This window comes from Thalassophryne amazonica, chromosome 4, assembly GCF_902500255.1.
Source record: "Thalassophryne amazonica chromosome 4, fThaAma1.1, whole genome shotgun sequence".
Taxonomy (NCBI): domain Eukaryota; kingdom Metazoa; phylum Chordata; class Actinopteri; order Batrachoidiformes; family Batrachoididae; genus Thalassophryne; species Thalassophryne amazonica.
The window spans coordinates 141238741-141254891 of NC_047106.1; the positions used below are offsets into that span (position 1 = coordinate 141238741).

The 16151-nt window shown below is 41.2% G+C and overlaps 1 protein-coding gene across 1 annotated transcript in view; it reads right to left on the reverse strand.

Moving 5' to 3' along the window:
- Window positions 1-627, reverse strand: part of fat3a (FAT atypical cadherin 3a) — a 451004-nt gene extending 450377 nt beyond the window's left edge. The window contains exon 1 of the mRNA XM_034168868.1: window positions 535-627. The gene's annotated coding sequence lies outside the window, so the exon portion shown is untranslated. The remainder of the gene's footprint in view (window positions 1-534) is intronic.
- Between the last annotated feature and the right edge of the window lie 15524 nt (window positions 628-16151).

A 16151-nucleotide genomic window follows, 5' to 3' on the forward strand; every position in this document is an offset into this window, starting at 1 on the left:
ACTGGGAGGAGGCCTCAGAGAAGACCCAGGACATGCTGCAGTGATTGTATTTCCCAGCTGGTTTGGGAACACCTCTGGATCACCATGTGACATAGTACACACATTACTGACACACGTAGTAGTACACTCAAACAAACACATTGTACTCTTGTCCGAGGGCCTCATTCCATTTCTGTCTGATTACTCCTGCTCTCTCCTTTCACTCTCTATCCTCCTCACTGTGATGTTTTCTCCCACAATGCACCACTTCAGACCTCCTACCTTGATGTTCCATCTCTGACTTTTTTCTCTTCACAAATTTTACAATCCTTTTCTTCCTCCTCTTGTCCTTCTTCTGCCCCTCACATCACATCACTCATCTCTCCTTCGTTCTCCAGCTGCTTTTCCATTCTCTCTCTCCTGTTCCTCTGTCAATCACTCTTCTTCTCCTCCTCCCTCTTCATCTTCTCCTCACTGTCTTCCTCACCTTTTCTGTTGTTTCCTCGCTGTCCTTGTTTCCTTCATCACTTATTTTCACTTCCTCTCTGCAGACACTGTTCTTGCTGTAGGGATTGTTCTTCCTTCTCGTCTTCTCTCATTCCACCACTCCGACCATCCGGCAGCCATCCATTGATCTCTAATGATTTTAATTGCCTCTCCTCTCTGTGGTTTTCTTCTCTTGTCTTGACACAAACTCTTCTGAGGCAGCTTAGAGAAATCAGGTGGGACTGCCACAGGCTCCTTCTCCCCCTCCTCCATCGGACGAGGCTTCACTCCATCAATGGGAGGCCTGAATAGGAGAAGGTTCAAATTTCCATCCGGCTGCTCCCACAGTGACTGTGTGAACTGGTACAGCAACAAACACACAGACTGACAAACCCCATTCATACCAACCACAGCAAACTCAACCGAACAGCAACCGCCGCGGGCCACTGACCAAAACGTAACATCACAGTGACTGTAATGACCACAATATCTCAATGACTGCAACAACAATAACATCACAATGACTGTATCGACGAAACGTCTCAACAACTGTAATGACGTAACATCAGGACAACTGTAATGATGTAAAATCACAACTGTAACAATGTAACATCTCAATGACTGTAACGACTGCAACATCACAATGACTCTAACGGCAGAAATATCTCAATGACTGTAATAAGCTAACATCACAACTGTAATGACATAACATCACAATGACTGTAACGACCGTAACATCTCAATGACTGTAATAACCTAACATCACAACTGTAATGACATAACATCAGGACAACTGTAATGATGTAAAATCACAACAACTGTAATGACATAACATCACAATGACTGTAATGACCGTAACATCTCAATGACTTTAACAACTGCAACATCACAATGACTGTAACGACCGTAACATCTCAATGACTTTAACAACTGCAACATCACAATGACTGTAACGACCGTAACATCTCAATGACTTTAACAACTGCAACATCACAATGACTGTAACAACCGAAATATCTCAATGACTGTAATAACCTAACATCACAACAACTGTAATGACATAACATCAGGACAACTGTAATGATGTAAAATCACAACAACTGTAACAATGTAACATCTCAATGACTGTAATGACTGCAACATCACAATGACTAATGGCAGAAATATCTCAATGACTGTAATAACCTAACATCACAACTGTAATGACATAACATCACAATGACTGTAACGACCGTAACATCTCAATGACTTTAACAACTGCAACATCACAATGACTGTAACAACTGAAATATCTCAATGACTGTAATAACCTAACATCACAACAACTGTAATGACCGCAACATCTCAATGACTGCAAGACTGAAATATTGCAATGACTGCAATCACCTAACATCATAACTAATGACATAACATCACAACAACTGTAACAACCACAACATCTCAATGACTTCAACAGCTATAATATCACAGCAACTGTAACGACTGCAATATCGCAATGACTGCAACAACCATAACATCACAATGACTAATGACTTCAATATCGCAATGACTGCAACAACCATAACTTCACAATAACTGTAACAACTGCAATATCATGACTGTAAGGACCATAACATCACAATCACTGTAACAACCGAAATATCTCAATGACTGTAATAACCTAACATCACAACAACTGTAATGACATAACATCAGGACAACTGTAATGATGTAAAATCACAACAACTGTAACAATGTAACATCTCAATGACTGTAATGACTGCAACATCACAATGACTAATGGCAGAAATATCTCAATGACTGTAATAACCTAACATCACAACTGTAATGACATAACATCACAATGACTGTAACGACCGTAACATCTCAATGACTTTAACAACTGCAACATCACAATGACTGTAACAACTGAAATATCTCAATGACTGTAATAATCTAACATCACAACAACTGTAATGACCGCAACATCTCAATGACTGCAAGACTGAAATATTGCAATGACTGCAATCACCTAACATCATAACTAATGACATAACATCACAACAACTGTAACAACCACAACATCTCAATGACTTCAACAGCTATAATATCACAGCAACTGTAACGACTGCAATATCGCAATGACTGCAACAACCATAACATCACAATGACTAATGACTTCAATATCGCAATGACTGCAACAACCATAACTTCACAATAACTGTAACAACTGCAATATCATGACTGTAAGGACCATAACATCACAATCACTGTAACAACTGTAATGATCACAATGACACAATGATTGTAATGACCGTAACATCACAATGACTGAAATGACCATAACATCACAATGACTGTAAGGTCCGTAACATCACAAAGACTGCACAGACTGTAACATCTCAATAACAGTAATGACTGTAATATTATGACTGTAAGTACTATAACATCACAATGTCTGCAGCGACTGTAAGGACCATAACATCACAATGACTGCAATGATCACAACATCACAATGATTGTAATGATGGTAACATCACAGTGACTGTAACAACCATTACATCACAATGACTGTCATGACTATAACATAAAACAATGACTGTAAGGACTGTCACATCACAGTGACTGTAATGATCATAACACCATGACTGTAAGGACCGTAACATCACAACAACTGTAACAATCATAACATCACATCTATAATGACCGTCACATCACAATGGCTGTAACAACCATAACATCACAACAACTGTAATGAACATAACATCATGACTGTAAGGACCGTTGTATCACAATGACTGTAAGGACCGTAACATCATGACTGCAATGATCATAGCATCACAATGACTGTAACGTCTGTAACATCACATTGATTGCAACGACTGTAACAATGGTAATGACCATAACGTCATAATGGCTGCAGTGATTGTAACATCATGACTGTACTGATTGAAACATTACAATGAGTATAATGACTGTAACATCACAATGACTATAACAACCATAACAACAACTGTAATGACAGCAACATTGTAATGACAGTAACCTCACAATGACTGCAATGGTGGTATCATCACAGTGACTGTAATGATCATAACATCACAATGGCTGTAACATCACAATGACTGATGTTAGTAACATCACAGTAACAGCAATGACCATAACATCACAACAACTGTAATGACCATAACATCACAATGACTGTAAGAACCACAACATCACAATGGCTGTACTGACTGTCACATCTCAATAACTGTAACAACTGTAATATCATGACTGTAAGAACCCTAACATCACAATGAGTGTAATGACTGTGACTAGGGCTGCAGCTATCGAATATTTTTGGAATCTAATATTCTATAGATTATTTTCTCGATTAATTGAGTAATCGGATAAAAAGTACCTTTGTGTTTTTAAACAATATCAGTAGTGGCAGGGCTCTCCCCAAGCAGTGGCACAATGTTGCTGTGCCATCATGTAGATTTTTAAGTTTAGGGTGTTCCCTCTCTCTGTTTTGCCGGGTTATTAATTTTTTCATATTAAGAGTTTTACAGCTTTGCCAAACCATAAGCCCAGGCAGTCTGTGAAATCTTCAGTGTGCATTCTTTTTTTCCTTCTTATTGCATATTTCATTTGCACTTTTTATTACTGTGATTTATTCAGTGTTTAGTGTATATTTATACATACCGTACAGACTAGTTCAAACCAAAGTCAAATTCTTTGTTTTTGTGGATACTTGACGAATAACACAGCCTTTGAAAAACGGCTGTGGAATGCAGCGTTTCCTCAAAAGCTGCCCGTTGATAAAAACTCTTATCAAATCTGAATTAAAGCTTTTTTTAATCATTAAACATGACTTATTTAAAGTGCGCGTCCTTTTGCTTCATCTGCTGAGGTGGAGAACGGCTAGTGGAGCAAAATGTGTTTTTTTTAAAAAAATCTATATATATATACACACACACACACACACACACACACACTGCTTCACTTTAAATGCGGAATAAGTCTGTTTCAGACGATCCGTGTGGACCCTTTCTCTTAAAAGGCTTTATTTTACTCAGCGTGTGGCTTTGCAAACTTGTAGCATCGCCTGTTACATTGACTAGCGCTATGGTCTTCTTCTGTGTTTTTGTGGGAGTGTTACAGTGCCACATACAGGCCTGGCGTATGTACTACAGCTTTACACAAAGCCTCGAGGCAAAGAATTTGCCTCGAACATTTTTTGTAATCGAATTACTGGATGAATCGTTTCAGCCCTAACTGTGACATAACAATGACTATAATGACAGTAATATCATAATGACTGCAATGACGTAATATCACAGTGACTGTAAGGACCATAACATCACAATGACTGTAAGGATCATAAAATCACAATGACTGTAACATCACAATGGCTGTAATGACCATAACATCAGAAGCACAGTAATGAACATTACATCACAATAACTATAACATCCATAACATCACAATGACTGTAACGATATAAATTACAGTAATATCACAATGACTGTAATGACCATAACATCAGGATAGTAATAAACATTACATCACAATGACTATAACATCCATAACATCACAATGACTGTAATGACCATAACATCAGAAGGACAGCAATGAACATTACATCGCAATGACTATAACATCCATAACATCACAAGGACAGTAATGGCCATAACATCACAACAACAGCAACAACTGTAACATCACAATGAATGTAATGACCATAACATCACAATGACTGTAACGACAGAAATGACAGTAATATCACAATGACTGTAATGACCATAACATCAGAAGGACAGTAATGAACATTACATCACAATGACTATAACATCCATAACATCACAATGACTGTAACGACAGAAATGACAGTAATATCACAATGACTGTAATGACCATAACATCAGAAGGACAGTAATGAACATTACATCACAATGACTATAACAACCATAACATCACAATGACTGTAACGACAGAAATGACAGTAATATCACAATGACTGTAATGACCATAACATCAGAAGGACAGTAATGAACATTACATCACAATGACTATAACATCCATAACATCACAATGACTGTAATGACAGAGATAACAGTAATATCACAATGACTGTAATGACTGTAACATGACAATAACTGTAATGACTGTAACATGACAATGACTGTAATGAGCTTAACATCACAGCAACGGCAACAACTGTAACATCACAATGACTGTAACGATCATAACATCACAACAACTAAAACAACCACAACATCTCAACGACTGTAACATCTCGTACCATCACAATGACTGTAAGGACTGTTATATCACAATGATGACTGTAAGGACTGTTATATCACAATGATTGTAATGATCATAGCATCACAGTGACTGTAATGACTGTAACGTGATAACGACTGTAATGGCCATAACATCACAAAGACTGTAACAAGTGTAACATCATAACAATTGAAACAACCACAATGCCCATAACAACCATACCGTCAGCAACGATCAAAATGACCACAACAACCATAAGTGACAAAATGACAACAAAAGCTGTAATGACTGTAATAACTCTGCCACAGTAACAACCACAACAGTAACATCATAACGGCACTAATGACTGCAGCTACCATAATGCCCATAACATCAGCAATGACCAAAATTAACACAGCAACCACAATGGCCACAACTGCTGTACTGACCGTAACAACCATAACATTGTAACCAATGTAATATTGCCATGACTATAACATCATAACAACTGTAACACTGTAAGAATGCTAGTAACTGCAACAACCACAATGTCCATAACATGCATAATGTCAGCAATGACCAAAATAACCTCAACAACCACAAGGGTCATACTGACCACAAGAGCTTGTTCTGACCGTAACATCCATAATGTCTGTGACAACCGCAACAAGAGAAACGACTGTTAACATCTGTAATGACCATAAAGACCATAGCAAGCACAGTGTTTACAACAATCATGATGGCTAACTTTAACAGATGCACCGACCATATTGCCCACAATGACTGTAATAACCATGACAGAGGATACAAAATACAATGACCAAAACATCGCCACTGACCTTCATGTCTGTAATGTCCATATGTCGCATCAGCAATGGCTGTAAGGCCCACAACTCCAGTACTAACTGTACACAGTAAAATCACTAGTATAAATCCAACCCTGACAGTGTTAAATTAACACTGCCAGTGTATATATGGTCCTACTCTGCTCAGAGTTGGACCATATGCTCATTGTCAGTGTTAATTTAACACTGGTGATTTTACTGTGTAAGGTCAATATTGTCATCAACACCCATAACAACTGCAATAACCACAAGGAGCATAACAACCACACTTGCCATCATAATCATAAGGAGCTTAATGACCGTAGCAGCTGTAACAACTGTTCCATCGTGTCATAAAAGGATTTTTTTTAAAAAGACACAACTGAAAGTGAAATTTCAGATACAACTTGCCAGAAGGTACGTGGGAAACCTGAGCCTCGACTTGATCCTTTTTCTAGTATTAAAATGCTTCTCTGTTCCTTTTCTGTGACACACACACACACACATGGTCGGTTAGTATTTGGACAGGGGTAACACTTGTGTAACGTTGTCTCAGTCCAGCACTATCGTGGACATTCGTGTGTTGCAAACTTTCAGCTTTAAGAGATTTGACTAAAACACTTGAAGAATTTAGGAATTACAACCATTAGCTTTGTGCACAGTTTCTCCTAGAACTCCTTCAAATGTATGTGTCATTGGTGGCTTCCCTCACTCAGTTTTTGAGAACTGCCGTACCCTACAGTACCACATTGTTTGTATTCCCAGAAAGTCGAGCTAAACTGTTTTTTAATTGCTAATTGTTATTCTTGTTGAAGTCAACAGTTGAAAGACATCTGGCCATGGCGTATCAATGCAAAATTACAACAGCTGTGTGACTGTTCAGGTACTTATGGACCCGGCCCGGCAGACAGAACCCACCCACTGGAGTAGGTCTGGGTTTGTCATTATAGACTGAGTGAGAACAGCACAGTACCAAAGCTCAGGAAACACCAAAAGACAAGTTCATCTTTCATTTTTAAAAATAGCTTTGGCCAAGAACAAGCCAAAAACTGTTCTGGACATTTGTTTTTTAGATGTGAGTTGAAGAAAGGACAGCGTGTGAGCGGAGACTGAAGCAGGGTTTGACACGCTGCAGGGCGCCCCCTCCGCCCCCGTCCAGCAGCTGTGCAACCTGAGATCCCCCGAGTTTACCCCGAACCCCGCTCTGAAAGACGCGAGGATTACAGCAGCACAAAGAGCCGCTAAACCACTTACCTGAAGCCTGAACCGCGCCGAGGAACAACGGGAGGAGGACCAGGTCTCTGGTTACTCAACATGTGTGAACTTATCACACAGCAGCCAGACTGCACGTCTCAGTCTGTGGACACTCGGTGCAAAGCTCCTTCAATTTAGACTGAGTCAAAATAAATAATTATCATGTTGACAGCTGACATAAATGTGGGTGAAACTGAAAATCCAAAAAAGTTTGACGGGTTCTGATTGTAAAAGTTCACATTCTTAAGTGATTATCAAAACCAGAATTCTCTGTGGTCCAAATCTGTGTGGTATGTTTGCTAGTTCATCAGTTGCCAAAACCACATTGTTCAGTTTTCAGGCAGCATCTAAAATTAGCTGGAGATGTGCAGTCAGATTTTTCTGCCCAAAATTGTGACCCAAAGTATAATTTTAATATCAAAATCCAGTTGTTCACAACAGTTGCACTTAGCTTATGCTAAGATCACCCCAACAGTATTGTCTTATGTGACGCCTGTTAGCATAGCGTTATGCAAAAGGCTAGAAAATTTTCATGGTAATGTTAGCCCATTAGCATTCCGTTATGTGACACCTCTCAGTATTAAATGCATCTCAGCATTTGATGCATTATGTGCTGGCTATTACCATCACGTTATGTGATGGTAATAGCCAGCACATAATGGTAATAGCCTGCACACCTGCAGCACATTTCATTCTAATGTTAGCCCAATTAGCGTTGCATTATGTGACACCTCTCAGCATCATGTTATATGACACTTGCAGGTTTGAATGCTAATGTTAGCCTGTAAGCATGGTGTTAATGTTAGCCCTATTAGCCCTCATGTTAGCCGTATTAGCACTGCGCCATGTGACACTTGCAGGTTTTCATGTTAATGTTAGCCTGTAAGCATGGTGTTATGGGATGCTCATGAGTTTTCATGCTGACAGAATCCTATTAGCATTATGTTATGTGACACTGGTCAGGATTGCACTATGTTAGGCTAGCAGGTTTTCATCATAGCGTATAATGTATAACCACTGCATGATGTCATGCAAATTTTCATGCTAATGCCCCCATGCTAATTTGTGGTAATGCTAGCCTGTAAGCACTGCCTTATGTGATGTCCACAAGCATCACATCATGTGATGCTTACAAGTTTTCAGGCTAAGGTTAGCCCTTTAGCACTGAGATACTAGTAAGAGATGACCAATCCAATCACTGCTTTAAGGCGCTCCCCTCATTCAGGTACTCAGCCTCTACAACCATGTGACATTATATGATGTCTATTAGCATTGCATTATGTGATGCTAGTGATTTTCATGCTAACATTAGTCAATTAGCACCGTATTATATCAAACTAGGAGGTTTTTGTGCTAATATTAGGCTGTTAACATCGCATTATGGTATTTATATTTACACCACATTATGTGATGCTAGCATGTTTGCTAAGGTGAGGCCATTATAGCGATATGCAATTCTAGCAAATTTTCAAGACATGGCCAATCCATTCACAGCTTTACGGCAATTGCTTCACTCCTCAAGCCCCTTTCACACCAGGTCTGCTTCGAGTTGCGTCATGCAGGGTCATGTTGACGCCAAGTTGATGCAACCTAGCGCTGCGTTGATGCAGCCTAACGCCACAATACCGTGAGTGACGCAAAACGGACACAAAAATTTTTACATTTTTTATTTTTTCTGTGTCAAGCACAGGACACAGAAAAGAAAGTTTTCTCAAAAGTTGAGGCAACTTAGCGGTACTTAACATGACTGGATGCCCCACCCACACAATATAACGCTACCCGACGGCAATTAATGATTCCTGCTGTGTTCAATTGTTGCCAAGTGAAAAAAAACCAACCAGGATTGTTGTCGAACTTTTTATACCTTATACACAATACAGTAAAACTATATCACTCAAAGAGCACATGTCAACAATTAAAAGGAAAAAAATACTCATTAAAGCCTGCGGCTGCAGCTTCTTGCGCTCACCTCCTGAAGTTCACTCGCGATTGTGTTAAATAAAGTCCGTCCTGCTCACAGACAGATTGACAGGACATGTCTACGAGGGCTGTCAATAAAGTAACGGTCCTTTTTATTTTTTTCAAAAACTATATGGATTTCATTCATATGTTTTTACGTCAGACATGCTTGAACCCTCGTGCGCATGCGTAAGTTTTTCCACGCCTGTCGGTGACGTCATTCGCCTGTGAGCACTCCTTGTGGGAGGAGTCGTCCAGCCCCTCGTCGGAATTCCTTTGTCTGAGAAGTTGCTGAGAGACTGGCGCGTTGTTTGATCAAAATTTTTTCTAAACCTGTGAGACACATTGAAGTGGACACGGTTCGAAAAATTAAGCTGGTTTTCAGTGAAAATTTTAACGGCTGATGAGAGATTTTGAGGTGATTCTGTCGCTTTAAGGACTTCCCACGGTGCGAGACGTCGCGCAGAGCTCTCAGGCGCCGTCGTCAGCCTGTTTCAAGCTGAAAACCTCCACATTTCAGGTTCTATTGATCCAGGACGTCGTGAGAGAACAGAGAAGTTTCAGAAGAAGTCGGTTTCAACATTTTATCCGGATATTCCACTGTTAAAGGAGATTTTTTTAATGAAAGACATGCGGACGGGTCCGCGCGTCGGCTCGCAGCCGCTGCGACGCTCCGCCACAGGAAAAACACCTCTGTTGACAGCCTTAAGGACAAGTTGGAACATGTCCTGCTGTTAAACAATTTCTCATATACTCACTCCACTGAAAGCCATCAAAAGCCGCCTGGATTTTCCAAATGTTTATCAACACGGAGGTGTTTTTCCTGTGCCACCGCACCGCGTCGGCTGCGTCCCGACGCGCGGACCCGTCCGCACGTCTTTCATTAAAAAAATCTCCTTTAACAGTGGAATATCCGGATAAAATGCTGAAACCGACTTCTTCTGAAACTTCTCTGTTCTCTCACGATGTCCTGGATCAATAGAGCCTGAAATGTGGAGGTTTTCAGCTTGAACAGGCTGATGACGCCGCCTGAGAGCGCTGTGCGACGTCTCGCACCGTGGGAAGTCCTTAAAGCGACAGAATCACCTCAAAATCTCTCATCAGCCATTAAAATTTTCACTGAAAACCAGCTTAATTTTTCGAACCGTGTCCACTTCGATGTGTCTCACAGGTTTAGAAAAAATTTTGATCAAACAACGCGCCAGTCTCTCAGCAACTTCTCAGACAAAGGAATTCCGACGAGGGGCTGGACGACTCCTCCCACAAGGAGTGCTCACAGGCGAATGACGTCACCGACAGGCGTGGAAAAACTCACGCATGCGCACGAGGGTTCAAGCATGTCTGACGTAAAAACATATGAATGAAATCCATATAGTTTTTGAAAAAAATATAAAGGACCGTTGCTTTATTGACAGACCTCGTACATCCAGTATAACTCCTCACGGAGGACATCTCCACATCCACTTACGGACGGTTCGTGCGTGTGCCAGCTGCAGGTCCGTGGTCACAGCAAGAAATACAAACTAGAAGAGAAATCAGAGCGCACACCTGCAGCGCTGCCCCAGAAGAAATATAAACTAGAAAAGAAATCACAACGCACACCTGCAGTGCTGCACAAGAAGAAATATAAACTAGGAGAAATCACAACGCACACCTGCAGTGCTGCACAAGAAGAAATATAACCTAGAAAAGAATTCACAGTGCACACCTGCAGTGCTGCACAAGAAGAAATATAAACTAGAAGAGAAATCAGAACGCACACCTGCAGTGCTGCACAAGAAGAAATATAAAGTAGAAGAGAAATCAGAACGCACACCTGCAGCGCTGCACAAGAAGAAATATAACCTAGAAGAGAAATCAGAACGCACACCTGCAGCGCTGCACAAGAAAAAATATAACCTATAAGAGAAATCAGAACGCACACCTGCAGCGCTGCACAAGAAGAAATATAAAGTAGAAGACAAATCAGAACGCACACCTGCAGCGCTGCACAAGAAAAAATATAACCTATAAGAGAAATCAGAACGCACACCTGCAGCGCTGCACAAGAAGAAATATAAACTAGAAATCAGAACGCACACCTGCAGTGCTGCACAAGAAGAAACATAAACTAGAAATCAGAACGCACACCTGCAGTGCTGCACAAGAAGAAATATAAACTAGAAATCAGAACGCACACCTGCAGTGCTGCACAAGAAACATTGTTCTTAAACTGTTGGACTATTTTTTCATGCAGTTCACAAATTGGTGATACTCACCCCATCTTTGCTTGTGAATGGCTGAGCCTTTTGGGGATGCTCTTTTTATACCCAATCATGACACTCACCTGTTTCCAAACAGGTGTTCTTTGAGCATTCATCAACTTTCCCAGTCTTTTATTTCCCCGTCCCAACTTTTTAGAATCAGAAGAAGTTTATTGCCATTGCCAATGAACAGGATTCACAGACTAGAAATTTGCTTTGATATAGAAACGTGTTGTAAGTTTATCAGTTTAAACATTAAATATCTTGTCTTTGTGGTATATTCAATTGAATATAGGCTGAAGATGAATTGCAAATCATTGTATTCTGTTTTTATTCACATTTTACACAATGTCGCAACTTCATTGGAATTGGGGTTGTATGACGACCAAATGTGGACCTTCAGACCTTGTTCAGGACTTTCATGGCTGTGAGTGAAGGTCATCACTGACCCACAGCATCACAGCCGGTCTGATTTATGTGTTGCTCTGCTTTTGTGGTTTTTGAATAATTAGCGGGAAAAATTCATAACATTATGTGTTTGGAACAGCAGTAATTGGCTGAAAACCTGTCAGCTGACCCGCCCATTTTAAACCAGAAACTCCACCTGTGTGGGGTTTATTTGCACTGCTGGCTATCAGCTCCGCCCCCTTCATCAAACACACACACACACACACACACACACACACACACACAAAGAGAAAAAGTGAGTGTGACATGTCTCTCCATCACACTGCCATATGAAGCGTGGCGCCCTCTACTGTTACACCCAATGAAAAAGAGAGATGAAAGGGGGATAAAAATGTCTGATCTTGGCTGAGGATGTGCACACTGTGCTGCTGGTCATGTGACAGCTGCAGACACACTGACAACGTGCAGCTCATATTCATCTGTGTGTGTGTGTGTGTGTGTGTGTGTGTGTGTGCGAGCGTGCATGCATGTGAAGCTTAGCACGTGCACACACACACACACACACAGGGTCAACTTAACGTGTTGTCTGAATCTTATGCAATTCTTTCTGCTTCTCTGCAATGCACCCATGGCGTGCCTGTGTGTATGTACATGCAGAGTATGTGTGTTTGTGTGTGCAGAGTGTGTGTGTGTATGTGTGGGTGTATAGTGTGCACACAGTATAAGCGTGAGATCTCCAGCTCCTTTCAGACCCCCCACACCTCTGCTTCTGTTCCTACCGGGGCCATATGTTCTGAAAGCTCCCATCCACTTAATGCTTACAGGTGTGTGTGTGTGTGTGTGTGTGTGTGTGTGTGTGTGTGTGTGTGTGTGTGTGTGTGTGTGTGTGTGTGTGTGTGTTTTTCAGTTTGCCCTGTAATGGTATCCTCACCATGTCCACACAGACCTTCTCAGAGGACTCTGCAGCAGACACAGAAAACACCGGGTGGGGGTTGTGTGTGTGTGTGTGTGTGTGTGTGTGTGTGTGTGTGTGTGTGTGTGTGTGTGTGTGTGTGTGTGTGTGTGTGTGTGTGTGTGTGTGTGTATGAAGGACTGTCAATGAAACATGAGGAGTTGTGATAGAAATAAAGAAAATGTCTGGTTTTGCTGCAGCAATTTCATGAGAGGAGGAGACTTGTGAGGACGGGATCTGGACCAGCAGGGGTTCACTTCAAACACCTTTAAAGTCCCACAACTCCACAACTGTAGAAAAAACAAACCAATCCTGCTCAGCATTAAAAAGACTGTAAGTTCTATGAAGCAAAGAGACAAAAATAAGAATGCTGGGACAGACGTGTCTGTCCAAGAGATGAAGCAAAGCAACACGGGTACAGCAGAACAGGAAGTGAAACCTGTTTCAAAGAGCACAAAAGTGAGACGGACATGACGTCTGGTGTCCAGCTCGGTGCAGAGAAATGAGCCAAACATGGATTCACTTCCAGAGAAAAGGTTTTTGTTGCAGTCAGCAGACTTTAATTTGTTCTCAGGCCTTTGCATAGCAATAAGTCTGTCCATTTGATGACTGTCTCACAGAGGTGGACACTCCATTCACGTGATGGTCCTCCTCCATGACATGTCAATCTTTTGATGCCCAGAAGGCTGCACTACAAGCTGTAAACTTACATGTGCTTTTCATTTCAATTAAAAAACATTTCTTTCATCTGTGATGCGAGACTGAATGTTACTTTAATTAAAAAAACAAAACAAAACACACACAACACTTTGTTTTTAACTTTGCTGGTTTTAATTTATAACCAGCAAATTTAAAGTTAAAGTTCTAAGTTTATAACTTATAAAGATGCACTGGATAATGTAAATGCCACACAATACTCCGTAATTAAGACAAACATCCAACCTTCACAGGTGACTCTGTGAATTGTGATGTTTGGTCTGTGTGTATTTGGAGTAAATACACACAGACTACTGAACCTTTGGACTACTGAACCTTCGGACTGCTGACCCTTTGGACTACTGAACCGTTGGACTGCTGACCCTTTGGACTACTGAACCTTCAGACTACTGAATCTTCAGACTGCTGAACCTTCAGACTGCTGACCCTTTGGACTACTGAACCTTCGGACTGCTGACCCTTTGGACTACTGAACCTTCAGACTACTCAATCTTCAGACTACTGAACCTTTGGACTACTGAACCTTTGGACTGCTGAACCTTCGGACTACTGAACCTTCGGACTACTGAAACTTCATACTGCTGAAAGTTGGGTCTAATGAACCTTCAGACTACAGAACCTTTGGACTACTGAACCTTTGGACTGCTGATCCTTTGCACTACTGACCCTTCAGACTACTGAAACTTCATACTGCTGAAAGTTGGGTCTAATGAACCTTCAGACTACAGAACCTTTGGACTACTAAACCTTTGGACTACTGAACCTTCAGATGACTGAATCTTCAAACTACTGAATCTTCAGACTAGTGGGCCATCAGACTACTGAACCTTCAGACTACTGAAAGTTGGGTCTAATGAACCTTCAGACTACTGAACCTTTGGACTACTGAACCTTCAGACTAGTGTGTCAGGGTTTGAAGGTTTATCTGGTCTTTTGCTTGGTTTTTGTTTTTGTCATTTTGCTCATGAATTGCTTTTCTGTGTATTCTTTTCTTGTGGGGATTTTACTACTGGGGTCTCTCTGCGGTTCTCTCTCTCTCCCTCTCTAGCCATGCCCTGCTTCTGGTTCCTTCCACGCATACCTGTTAGTGATCTGCTGACCTGAGGTTTTATTAGCTCATGGGGTGTGTTGGTTCTTTGCTAGTTTGTATTTTCTAGATCTGCCTGCTTCATAGTGTACTCGACTACTGAACCTTCGAGAAAGGGAACCTTCACACTACTGAACCTTTGAACCAGTGAACCTTCAGACTACTGAACCGTCGGGTTAGTGAACCTTCAGACTATTGAACCTTCGGACTAGTGAGCCCTTCCCCATTTTTATCAGCTGCCGGTAGCTCAATGACACTATGTCAAGTTAATCCATGAATAATGAGAAAATAAGTCATTTTTAATGACCACACCAAAGCAAACTAATATGAGATCCATCACTCACTCCTCAAACACTCCACTGAGGTTCGCCCATTAGCTTTGGTTGTTGGTAACTTAAAGATGGGGTGGGGGAAGAAGACGTGTTTGGACTTCAGGCTTCCTAACCAGGTCGTCCACAGTGTCACCCACGCCCCACATGTTTATCCAAATATGGCTGGTCATGTGACGGAGACAGAGTGAAGGCTGCAGACATGGCAACACCCAGAGCAGCAGATGTTGGACTGCTCCGAGTCTCTAGGGAAAAACTACAGGTGACGTCATGTAGGTTTTGTTCAACATACTATATACAGTCTATGTTTTAAACATGTAGATGTGGTGAAGAGGATCTGCATAAATTCAGACTGAGCACCAGATTGTGGAATAAACCTGATTTAGGTGTCTTTAGTTGGTGTCAGACCAACTGGTGATGTACTGTGCTGGGATTTTCACCAAAACCATCTCCATGGTCTACAGAGAATGCTGTGGAAAAAGAACAAACAACCAGAGAGTGAATGAGAGAAGGTCTCATTGAAAGAAGAGCTCAGAGAACTGCTGAACTGAGCTGAACCTAAGATACTAGGAACTCAAACAACTACTGAGAGGAACCAACGTCTGCAGGACAAAGAAAGAATAACACGTGGAACACTGAAGCAGGAGAAGACCACACCAGATGCCACTTCCAGCCAGCTAAGAACAG